Source organism: Mastigoproctus giganteus, chromosome 3 (assembly GCF_048544385.1).
Source record: "Mastigoproctus giganteus isolate SK-2022 chromosome 3, ASM4854438v1, whole genome shotgun sequence".
Lineage (NCBI taxonomy): Eukaryota > Metazoa > Arthropoda > Arachnida > Uropygi > Thelyphonidae > Mastigoproctus > Mastigoproctus giganteus.
In genome coordinates this window covers 139,916,280-139,928,750 of record NC_143577.1, presented here as the reverse complement: position 1 = coordinate 139,928,750, position 12,471 = coordinate 139,916,280, and the positions used below count along the sequence as shown (strand labels likewise).

Genomic DNA, 12,471 nt, shown 5'->3' with positions numbered 1-12,471 from the left:
ACGATGACAAAGATTTTATCCCTTCAAAGGACGCTTCGGATTCAGAAAGTGTAGATGACGAAGATATTGTGGAAGAAGCTACACTTCCACAGCAGGATTCCGGTGAGTTGGAAAACGTCATGTGGGAAAATGACATAACATCGATGAAACAGTTTCGTTTTACAAAATCCAAGTCTTTGCTGCAACCCGTGTCAGGTGATAATCCTATAGATTACTTTCATCATTTATTGACCGACAATATCTTGGATGAAATATTTACACAAACAAATGTTTATGCTCTTGAAATACTTCTTCCCCGAGAAAATAAAGAGCATTCTCGAATAAATGCATGGAAGGACACCACTAGAGATCAAATGCTGGTATTTTTTGGATTAATTTTACATATGGTAACCATTCGCATACAAGATTATTGGAAAACAGATAAACTGTTCGGATTACATGTGTTTGCAGATAACATGAGCAGGAACCATTTCTTATTATTACTGCAGGCCTTGCATTTTGCAAAAAATCCAGAAAAGAAAGAGGTATGTCCACGGGATCGCCTATATAAAATTCGAAAAATGGTGGATCTGTTCAATGCATAAATGTCGGAAATATATTATCCAGGACATGAGATTAGCTTAGATGAGTCTATGATACTGTGGTGCGGAAAGCTTGTTTTTCGACAGTACATTCAAAACAAATGCCATAAGTGCAGCATCAAGTTATATACGATCACAACGCCTACTGGCATGGTTATCAAATTTCAAGTATATACCGGAATGTTGATTGATTCTGGTGAAAAAGGACATGCTCAAAAAGTCGTCATGAACTTACTTGATGGGATGTTAGATGTCGGGCATAGCATATTTATGGACAATTATTACAATAGCTATGAACTCGCTAAGTGTCTCGCTGACAGACAAACCCATTACTGAGACAATCAGAAGTAATAGGAAAACATTTCTGAAAGAGGTTCGAGAAAAAATGCTGAAGAAAGGGGAAAGGTGTGCCCGTGGTGTAATGATTGCTAAGTGGAAGGACAGAAGAGACGTCAGTTACATATCTACAGAATACCAAAATGATATGGTGGAAATGCAGAACAAACGAGGCGAACTGAAATCAAAACCACTGCCTATAATTGAATATAATAGGTTTATGTCAGGCATTGATAAGCAAGATCAAATGCTTGCCTATTATCCTTGCGAAAGGAAAACCATTAGGTGGTCTACAAAAATATTTATGCATATTTTGCATAAATATATTTGTAGTAATCACTAATAATGATGAAGGCACACCATATCTATACTAAATATTCACCTAACAAGATGCAACTTTATGACTTCCGTTTATCAGTGATCAGATCTTTATTGAAACAGCCATCTAATCTCCCTCATACTGTGCATGATCTACCTGAACTGGAACATGTGCTCTAACCACGGGAAGAAAGAAAAAGTTGGAAAGATATTGAGGAAGCAATGCAAACGTTGCTATTCCGAAGGGAAACGTAAGGATACAATCTATATCTGCAGTGTTTGTGAAGGATCACCTGGCTACTGTTTAGATTGTGCGAACATTATACATAAGTAACATTCTTACACATAGTATTTGTAATCTGTATTGGTTTGGTATGAAATAATACGTATTTCTTATAATGTTACCATGTTTTTTGTTTTATTATTTATATACTATATTATTACATTTTTGTGTCACACGGCAGCGCGTGATGCGGCATTTACAGCCAAATTTCACCTCCAGTTCCTATCACACGCTGGCACGTGAATCTCAAAATGTTTTGGAAACTGCTTATACGATACTTGAATATTGATATGGTATACCTAACAATCCCTTATTACCAATTTTCAAGCTTTTTTGTTATGGAAACACAGTCAGCTTCTGGTGACAGTCTCCTCCTTCTATGCTTGTTTGTTGTTATTTGATTTTTAGGAGCATTAGCAACTAAGGCCATATTGCTCCAGGATATGTGGTGGTCATTCCCTGACCTTTCCGCATCCTCCATATTTGGTGGTGACGGGCTCGAACCCCGGTCTAATCAAGAAGCGTGTGCTATGCACTGCTGCTGCTGCTGCTCCTTCCCACCTGGCTACAGAGGTGCCTCTCCTTCTATGCCGCACTATTGACGATAGCATGCTGACTCATGACCGGAAGTGAACATGTTAATAAGATTAATCAACGTAGAGCAGTACCTATTGATCACAACTCTCTGTCTTCTCCCACTCAACCATCCTTTTATCCATTGTAGCAACTCGCCCTTAATACCGGCACTGCTCTGCTACAATTTGTACAGTAGTCTTCCATGTGCAACAGTATCAAAAGCTTTCCTGAAATCCAAGTATATGATATCAAAATTATTTTTTGCATCCAGTTCCTTTGTGACCACATCATAGTATCCAATCAAAATGGTGAGACACAACTTCCCCTTGACAAACCGATGCTGTGTCTGAACTATTACTGCTGTCTTGTCTAGATGATCCTGCAATGCTTCTTTAACTTGTGACTCCATTATTTTGCCTAGAACAGAAGTCAAACTAACAGATCTGTAATTACTCATGTCACCCTTTGGTCCCCCTTTGTGAATTGGAGATGCATTTGCACATGTCTAGTCCAAGGGAAATTCCCCCCACCAGTCCAAGAATGCTCTCATAATTATGGCTATCGATTTGCTTACTCCCTTTGCTGCCTCCTTTAATATAACTGGATAGATCTAATCCACCCCAGGTGCCTTTCATATATTTAGCTTCAACAATTTCTTCTCCACTTTGCTCTCAGTTATTAGTTACCAGCTATTAGTTATCAGTAATTATGGCTAAGGGTTTGCTTAATTCCTTTACTGCTTCCTTTAATATAATTGGCTAGATCCCATCCATGCCATGTGCCTTCCTTAATGTTAATTTCAACAATTTCTCCTCCACTTTGTTCTCAGTTATTACAAAATCATTTCGCTCCCTGTTAGTTTGATAATCTTCTGGCATTCCCCCTCCTTGAATGTGAATGTAGATGCAAAATACACATTCAGTTCATCAGCTACTTGAGCATGATCATCAACAGTCAAAACATCTATGTTAAGTGGACCAATCTGATTCATCCCTTTCCTTCCAGAATTTACATAAATAAAGAACTCTTTGTATCCTTTGCCAAAGCTTTCTCGTAATGTATCTTTGCCTGCCTAACCTCCGTGTGACTTGATTACAGACTAGCTTATATCTGTCATAGGCTTCTGTGTCGCCTGATAATTTATATGCATCCCATGCATTTTTCTTCTTGCCATGAGCGTCATTAATTCATCTGTCATCCATTTAGATCTAAACCTTGAACAGTATTTCTTAGTTGGTTTTTCAAAAGCCTTACAGCCTCCAAAATTAGGTCCCTGAAGGATTCCCATTCACCGTTGGTAATATCATCAGTTGATCCCCCTGTATAGAATTTAGAAACTGTCTGAGACCACTGTAGTCACCGTTGGGAAAGAAAAACACTTCCCTTTACCCTTGATGGTAGTTACATCTTTAAGTAAATCCAACATCAGTACACTGCGATCACAGTCATCGAGTAGTTCCTTTATCTGCAAATTCTATATGTATGAATAATCACTGCTGATACTCAGATCAAGGGTATTACTCCCTCTAGTTGCCTCTCGAACACGTTGCCGTAAATAATATTCATTCATTCAGTAAATCTCAGTAAATCGACAAAAGCCTTGCTAGTGTTTGAGCGACCAACACTCAAGTTCCAGTCAATGTCTGGAAAGTTAAAATCCCCCATTATAAGACATTCTGATTTAATGGCCCACTATTTTTCTGCACAATTGTTTATTATACTCATCAGTGTCATTAGGCCTAAAACACACACCTACTCTCATTTTCTCTTTCCCAGTGCTTGTCACACCACACTCACTCAACATCGTATTGTCCACCAATGTCAATCGGATGCATTTCCTTAGATTTTGTGTTTCTTACAGGTATAACTCCTCCTCCCTTCCTGTACACATTGTATTCCCTAAATTCCAATTCTGCACTGCTTTTATATGTGTGAACGTCTCTGATATCCCAACAATATCCACCTTTGATGTCTTTACCAGCACTTCAAACTCATCAAATTTATTAACTGTACTTCTATCATTGATGTACATGCAAGTATAGATGTACCTGTTCCTACTCTTACTTACCCTAACACAGCCAATGTATTTACTTGTTCCACGATGACTCCCAGCAGTCCTGGAAAACCCCAACACCTTGTTTTCCAGGCTGCTGCTCATTCTAACAGAAGCAGTGCAAAGAATCACTTTCGCCTCTGCCTGCAGCCACTGTTAATCTTTTAGTCTGTGAATCCCCCCAAGCAAGCAGTTTTTCGACCCACCTAACACTGCCTCAATAGCATCAGCATATATTCTTGCACCCTTGCTATTTAAGTGTAACTCACTCCTGTAAAAGCAGTCTCTCCTGTTAACATTTGTGGAGAACTGGTATTAAAATCATAGCGGAAGTCACTGTCACAACTTGTGAGAAAAGCACGTGAGCTATTCTGAATGTAAGTTCCGAGACTGAAATAAAGTATACTGCTTTTCTCCTTATATGCCACTTGTTTAGCTTGACATACAACTGGCATATTCTTATTGTATATTCTAATTTAATCTCTGCATATGGGTAGGTATGGCATTGTAGCCATCAATTCATTAGTAGTAGCTCAATCAAGTTGAGCTACTACTAATGTGCCATTTACAGTTCAATTTCATTTGATGTACTCTTATTTAACTGTCATTCTGTGTCAGCAATATAGTGATGACTTATAAGTGCTCTGATCTGTTACAATATAATTTTTCACTTCAATAAAGTCGCCATTAATCAAATCTATTTTTTTTTTTTTAATTTTTTTTTTGGTAGTAGTTGGCGCATCGGCTTCTGTGGCCATAATGCACCTACCAAGGTTTTTGCAGTACTTTGATCCAAGCCCGAGGCCTTTGGGTTGCCAGGCAGGCACTTTACCCACCCGGCTAGTCCGGTCGGCGTCTAATCTACTGCATTTGCCACTTGACTAATATATCTGTGAGGTTGCCAATGAAGTGATTTGTTTAAAGTTCAAATTACATTCACTGGACATAATTTTCATAGCTAGTGCTGTGACCTACTGATGAGATGGGAAGAATGGTCAATATTTTATTTCTCATTTCACACAATTGGCCATGTTGCTATGGTTGGTTTTCATCTCCATTTATAGTGACATTTCCTATAATTTGGACCTGGTGCCATTAAGGGGGCACGACAAATAAAGATTTATTTACTAAATTTCAGTTAATTGGCACTTTCAAAAATTTATTTTATTTGACACCTTTATTAATTAACATTCTTTGCAAATTATGTTAGGAACACAGTCCTTCTGCAACACCCTTTATTTTGATTTATTCCCTCCATCCTTTTCATTTGTTTCTGTAATTATATAGTGGTTTACTTTTTATTTGCCACTTGCTTGGCTTACCATATGACTAGCATATTCTTAATTTTATATCACATACTTGGATTTCAGGAAAGTTTTTGAAACAGTTGCCTTAAAAGACTGCTGTTCAAATTGGAGTAGTGTGGCATTAAGGGAAAGTTACAACTCTGAATATGAGTGAGAGAAGACAGAGGGTGGTAAACAATGGACACTGCTCTTTGTGTATAATCTTATTATAGTGCTGTAGTCATAAAATTAGCAGAAGGTATAAGCTGTAAATTTACTTATGCAGAGAGTATACTGTGCTTATTAATTGAATTCCAGAGGATATACAGCGTATACCCATGTATATATATATATATATATATATATATATACACACACACATGGCATATTTACTTACTTTTATATATGGAACATAGATTAAAAACAATAAAACTATAAGTATTTCCTAAGAATCAAATTCTAATAAATTTATTATTTTTTTGAATTTCAGTAAATATTTGTTTTTTCGAGTCTTTCAAAAACCAGAAGGTATACCTATTCACCTAAAAATCCAGAGGGTATAAGGCATATACCTGCAAATAAACTCCACTACAGCCATGTTATTAATGGAGTACCACAGGATTCGGTGCTGGGTCCATCATCGTTTTCTGTCTTTAGTAATAATATTCATGAAGACATATTAGGCGTAATGTCTGTTTGCAGATGATACAAAGGTTGGCAGGGCAGTTTCAGGGGCGACTCATCCATAGGAACTGCATCACCCCCAACTATTCAAATTTAAATATACAGTGAACAGAGTTATATGATATTTTGTGAAGAACAATGCAACGCAATGAATATTTTTATAACAGGACCCACATATAGTATGCGCATCGTCTATTTCCAGTAATCATTTCAATAATAAACAAATAAAAACAAAATCATTTCCAACTTTGAAGTTTAATCAACTGTAGGCCTCACTGTGCGCCAGACAGTGACACATTTTGCATTCCAGTGAATATCTGGTAGTTGGTTGCCATTGACAACTTGCCAATATACATTTTTTATTGGTGAAATAAATCAAAGTCACTGTAAAGCACGCAGTGCAGATTTCATCGTTACCCACGATGGCCATGTAGCTACAATGTCGGTGTCTTTTTGTAACTAAATAATATCAGTGTTAAGCCATTCAACAGCACAATTATGAGATTACAGCTTAATTGCGAATTGAGCTTGAACTTGGTAAGGTGAAGTTATATTATGAGGTGATGTGTAAGTAAAACATCATTTCTACAACACACGAATATGTTAAATTTGATTCGATCATGGCCTCCATGCTTCCCCCATGAAGTAAATCACGTGACAGTGAATAAACTTCAGCAACTTAGTTTTTCATAATTCTCTCTCCAAGAAAAAAAAAAAAAAAAAAAAAAATGCGATTAAAAAAGAAGGCCGCCCCACACCAAAGATTCAAATTTCTCAGCAGGGAATAAGTATAATAAGAAATATATTTGCAATTTTAAAACTGAACGGTAGCAAAGGAAAAGTTGGCTTTGTGGTTGTGAAGTAAAAATGCAGTGTTTTGTTTTCCATGTTTCCTGTTCAGAGGTGGTTGGTGGCCTCCGTAGCCAGGTGGGAAGGAGCAGCAGTGGGTAGCACACGCTTCTTGATTAGACCTGGGTTCGAGCTCATGACCACCAAATACGGAGAATACAGAAAGATCAGGGAATGACCACCGCATATCCCAGGAGCAATATGGCCTTAGTTGCTAATGCTCCTAAAAACCAAATAACAACGTGTTCAGAGGTGACTTAATGTGGAAAAAAAGTGGCTTTACAAACATAAACAGAATGAAAGAAAAAACTCTAAAACACGAGAGTTCAAAGAAACATATTGATAATGTGATTTCACTATCGCTTTTAGGAAGCGTAAATATTAAAGAACAGCTTAGTGAGGCCTATAAACTTTCGATCGGCAAACATAACAGAAAAGTTACCAAGAATAACAGACTGCATTATATTTTGTGGACAGTTTGAAATTCCTTTACGTGGAAATTATGATTCTAAAAATCCAGGAGTATTCAGAAGATTAATAAATTTCGCCTGTACATTAGATTCCAATTTAAAGAACCATTCAGAAAGTAATGCAGCATTTAAAGGCATTTCTAAAACTATTCAGAATGATATTCTTGACTGTTGCAAATATGCTGGGATGAAATAAAAAGAGAAATTAAAGTAGCTTCATTCGTAACTGTCATGGCTGATGACACAACAGATGTTTCAGAACATATACAAATAGTAATTGTTCTGAGATATGAACTGAATAGATACATTGTTGAGCGTTTTGGGGTTTTTTTTCACTCTGGTAAACCAAATGGCAGGCAAAATATCGAAGTGTATTCTCAATCAATTAGATATAACCCTCGAAGGAAATACTCAAAAACTGGTTGCTCACAAATTTGATGGTGCAAGTGTGATAAAAGGCAAGAAAGGGGGAGTTCAGGCTAAAATAAAAGAAGTGTATAAAAATGCACATTTCATTCACTGCTATGCACACCAACTGAATCTGATGATGAGAAATGCAGCAAGAAGTACCCGAGATTCAAGAATATTCTTTCCAAGCCTCATGTCGATGCCAACATTTTTCTCAAGATCATCACAGCATCTCTCTGTTCTCAGAAAGCATATGGACAGCTGTGTTGCCCAACCTTCTCCTACAAGATGGAACTTCACTATATGCACCGTGAAGCGTTTATGAAAATTTTGAATCATTAAAAAAGTGCATGGAAGAACTAAAAGTGACAGAACATGCAGATAAGACAGTTTTAGAAGCAACTGGAATTTTTCACATCTTGAGTAACGAAAAATTTGGGTTCTGGTTAGAACTTTTCCATTAGATAATGCCTCATGTGAAAGTTATTTATAATCAAATGCAATCTCGAGAAATTGAGGCAGTTAAAATACATTAATATAGAGGAAACTTTAATAATGTCATTCTAAAAATCAGGAATTCAATGTACTGTGAAAATCCTTCAAAAACACTTATGATTGAAGTGAAGGAAGTATGCGACTATATAAGTGTTGACAACGGTGAGAGATATTCTTTTACAAAGCAATTTATTGCTGCTAAATTGTTTAACAATGAGAACTTTATTTTTTGTACGAAAATGCTCACAGAAGAGTTACTGGAGCCTACTGAGGCATATCCCATGATTGAAAGAGAAAAACGTCTTACGGAATTACAAGTTTTCTATAGCAGACATGATCTACACAATTATTGAAAATTAACTGACACTGCAATTTATATCAGAAAACAATCTAACTGAAGAGTTCTTGGTGAACTTACAAAACTCATAAAAGTTCTTTTGGCCATTCTGATGACTACTTCAGAGCCCAAATGCTGCCATTCGACATTAAAAAGAATAAAAACATTTTTAAGGAGCACTATGAATCAGGAAAGGCTAAATGCTCAAGCAATGCTTTCAATAGAGAAAAGCTTGGTCAACAGTGCACCAAACATGAATGAAAAAGTTATTAATCTATTTTAAACAAATAAAAACCAAAGAATAGATTTTGTTTTTAAATAAAAGTTCAAGTCTGTTAATGGTAAATGTCTAGTTAATGTTTTGTAGTATTTTTAAGTTGCTTATTATTATTACTGTGTATGTCTACATGTCTTATAACCAAGTCAATTTAACGTAACTTTAAGACGCAACACCCCCAAACATCAGAGTCACGAGCTGCCACTGGTGGTTAATGACGGTAATAAAGGTATGCTGCTGCATAACAAGATCTAGAAAATTAGGCTGATGGGCTGAGAAATTACAACTGAAGTGTAACACTGACAAATGCAATGGTACTGCATATAGGTAGCAATAATCCCAAAGCATGGTACTACACTTAGGGTAGTGTAAAAAGAAAAGGATCTGGGGATAATTGTGCAGTCCGATATAAAGTTCTCCGAGCAGTGCAGATAGGCTGCCATGGCAGGTCATGGGGGGTGTTTAAAATTGTTACACAGGAATTTTGCTAGCAGAGACTTTGTGGCCTAACCATTGTTTTAGGCAATGGTCAGGCCATATCTTGAGTACTGCATGCTGGTGTGGAGGCCTCAATTTAGTAAAGATGTACAGCTGCTGGAATGGGTACAAAGAATGGCAATGAGATTGATGAGGAACAAAGAGGTGCATTTACCAAGAAAGGCTTTAAGGCTTTGAATGGTTTGAGCAAACTCAATCCTGATGGGATTTTTCCTCTTGCTCAGAGTATGAAAATGAGGAGGCATAAATTCAAATTGAGAAAGGATGATTGCAAAATAGATATACTAAGTTTGCCTTCAGCCAAAGTGAGATCGATTATTATTATTATTATTGTTGTTGCTCTTATATTATTTCTCCCTGATTTGGGGATTCCACCCTGTGACAGGTACTGCTACCAAGTACACAAGGTGGTTGTAATGTCTGGTGTTACTGTTGGTCGAGGAAATCTCTGACTATCCTACAGGTGTTCAGGATTACGACTTTCTGGGGTTCCTTGTTGGTGTTCTCTGGGAGACCTATTGCTGCTAGGCTGCTATGTAGGGTCTTTTGTACCATACCGGTGGTTGACACGATGATCGATACTTCTTGCATATGCCACATCTCCTTGACTTCATGTCTCAGGTTCATGTACTTCCTAATTTTTTCCTCATGGGTTTTCTGGACATTGCTAGTGTTGGGCACCGCTATGTCAATCAGGTAGGTAGCCTTTTCCATCTTGTCCACAAGGGTTATGTCCAGTCTGTTTGCAGGATGGTCTTATCCGTAATTATGGCGCGGTCCCAATACAGCTTGTGGGTTCAGGTCTCTAGTACTGCCTGGGGTTTGTACTTGTAGTACGGTACACTTTCTTTGGTCAACTGGTATTTCCTTGCTAGTTTCTGATGTATTATCCTGGCTAACTGGTCGTGCCTATGAGTGTACTCAGTCTGGGTCACCTTACACCCCGTGGTGATGTGTTGGATCGTTTCTGAAGCCAGGTGGCATCGTCGACATGTGCCATCTGACATTCCGGGCTCCTTTGCGATGTATTTTCTATATTTTCTGGTGTTATTACCTGGTTTTGGATGGCTAGCATGAATCCTTCAGTCTCGGGAAAGAGCGTCCTGCTTGTGAGCCATGCATTGGAAGCAATGTTATCGATGTGATCTTGATGGAGGTCATTGTAGTGTCTGCCATAGTGTCTTCTTTGCCCATCTTCCTAGCTTCGTTTCTTGTGCTGTCTGGGTGGGAGGGGTCTCTTCACTTAGGTTGAGTGGGGTATACAACTTATCTATCTTCCTTATGGTCTGGTGGGGTGGTGCTGTGTGGTTCTCGAAGTAATCCTTCAGTTTAACTATCACTGTTTTCTGTTGCTCTATCAGGTCTATCAGGCCCCTTCCTCCCACTTTCCATGGTATTGTTAGTCTCTCCACTGCTGATTTTGGGTGGTGTTGGCAGCTCTTGGTCATCACTGTCCTTTTCTTTCGCATGATATCTTCTAGCTTGGTGTTAGTCCAATCTATGACCCTGAAGGTGTATGTTAGTACTGGGGCTGCATAGGTGTTTATTGCTTTAACTGTGTTCCCTCCATTCAATTTTGCTTTTAGCAGGCACTTCTTGATTTCCTTGTGCTCAAAGTGCTGAGCCTGCATCATCCCTAGGTATTTGTAGGTCTTCTGTCATAGCTTCAATCTCTTTACCAGTCAGCAGCTGGTAGTTTCGGCCAACTAATTTTCCCTGGTGCAATTTGTGTGTCTTGCATTTGTCTAGACCAAATTCTATCCTGATGTCCTTGCTGAATTCTTTGGTGATCCAGAGTAGTTGCTTCTCAGTTGCCACGTAGAGCTTGATGTCATCCATGTACATCAGGTGGGAGAAGGTGTACAGGTTCTTTCTTCCTTCTTTGAGGTTATATCCATACTTGATGCTGTTGAGCATGGTGGATAGCAGGTTGAGTGCTAGACAAAACCATAGTGGGCTCAGAGCATCTCCCTGAAAGATTCCTCTTCTAATGGGGATTGGCCTGGTTGTGATGTTCTCGACCTTAATGGTTGTACTCCATTTCGCCATTGTTGCTCCTAGGAAGTTTGTCACTATCAGATTGACCTTGTAGATCTTCAGGGTCTCTATTAGCCAGCTATGAGGTACGGAGTCGAAGGCCTTGTGGTAATCTATGTAGGCCGTGTATAGGTTGCAGTGCTTCTTGTAGGCTTGTTCCATAACTGTGGCATCTATGATTAATTGCTCCTTGCATCCTTTGCTCCTCTGCTTGCATCCTTTCTGCTGTTCGGCCATTATGTTCTGACTCTCTCAAGTGGTCTGATATCTTCTTGGTTATGCAGCTGGTCAGGATCTTGTACATCATTGGGAGGCGGGTGATTGGCCTGTATTTCGCCGGGATCTTCGTCTTTAGGCTTCAGACATGTGACTCCTTCGGTGAGAAACTTTGGGATTGTCTCCGGGTGCCTTATCATTCAAGTGAACTGCTCTGCTAGGTGCTTTTGTGTGTTATTATTATTAGCCATATGGTACAAGGAAGCCTGAGGCTTATGCTGCACCAGCCAAAAAAAAAAAAATTCCTGAGTTACCCCGTGTGTGAGTGAGTGAGTGAGTGAGAGAGAGAGAGAGAGAGAGAGAGAGAGAAGTAGAAAGGCATCACCAAGAAAGAGAAGAATGACGATAACCAGCTCAGGACCCTGGTTTTACCAAGCCCATACTCACCAGATGTGAGCCCCAGGGGTTAAATTGCTGGAACAAGCTGCCATTCATTGTGGTGAAGTGGATTGCTTGAAAAATTCAAGGAACAACTAGACAAACTACTGATGGAATGGATAGGTGAAATCGAATTTTTATTTTATTTTTTTTTTTTTTGACAGACATTGTATAAGCTTGCTTCCTTGAATCATTTGTCAATATTAATACTAATACTATATTCCAATTTTTATACATATAATATATTCAGCATCAGTTATATTCTATTCAGAAATGGAATATGCTTGCATATTATGCTTTTTCATTTAAGAAAGTGACACAATGCTTCA

General features: G+C 38.3%; 1 protein-coding gene across 6 annotated transcripts in view; it reads right to left on the bottom strand.

Moving 5' to 3' along the window:
• Tsp97E (Tetraspanin 97E) overlaps window positions 1–12,471 on the bottom strand; it is a 340,699-nt gene that overhangs the window by 186,306 nt on the left and 141,922 nt on the right. The window lies entirely within an intron of this gene.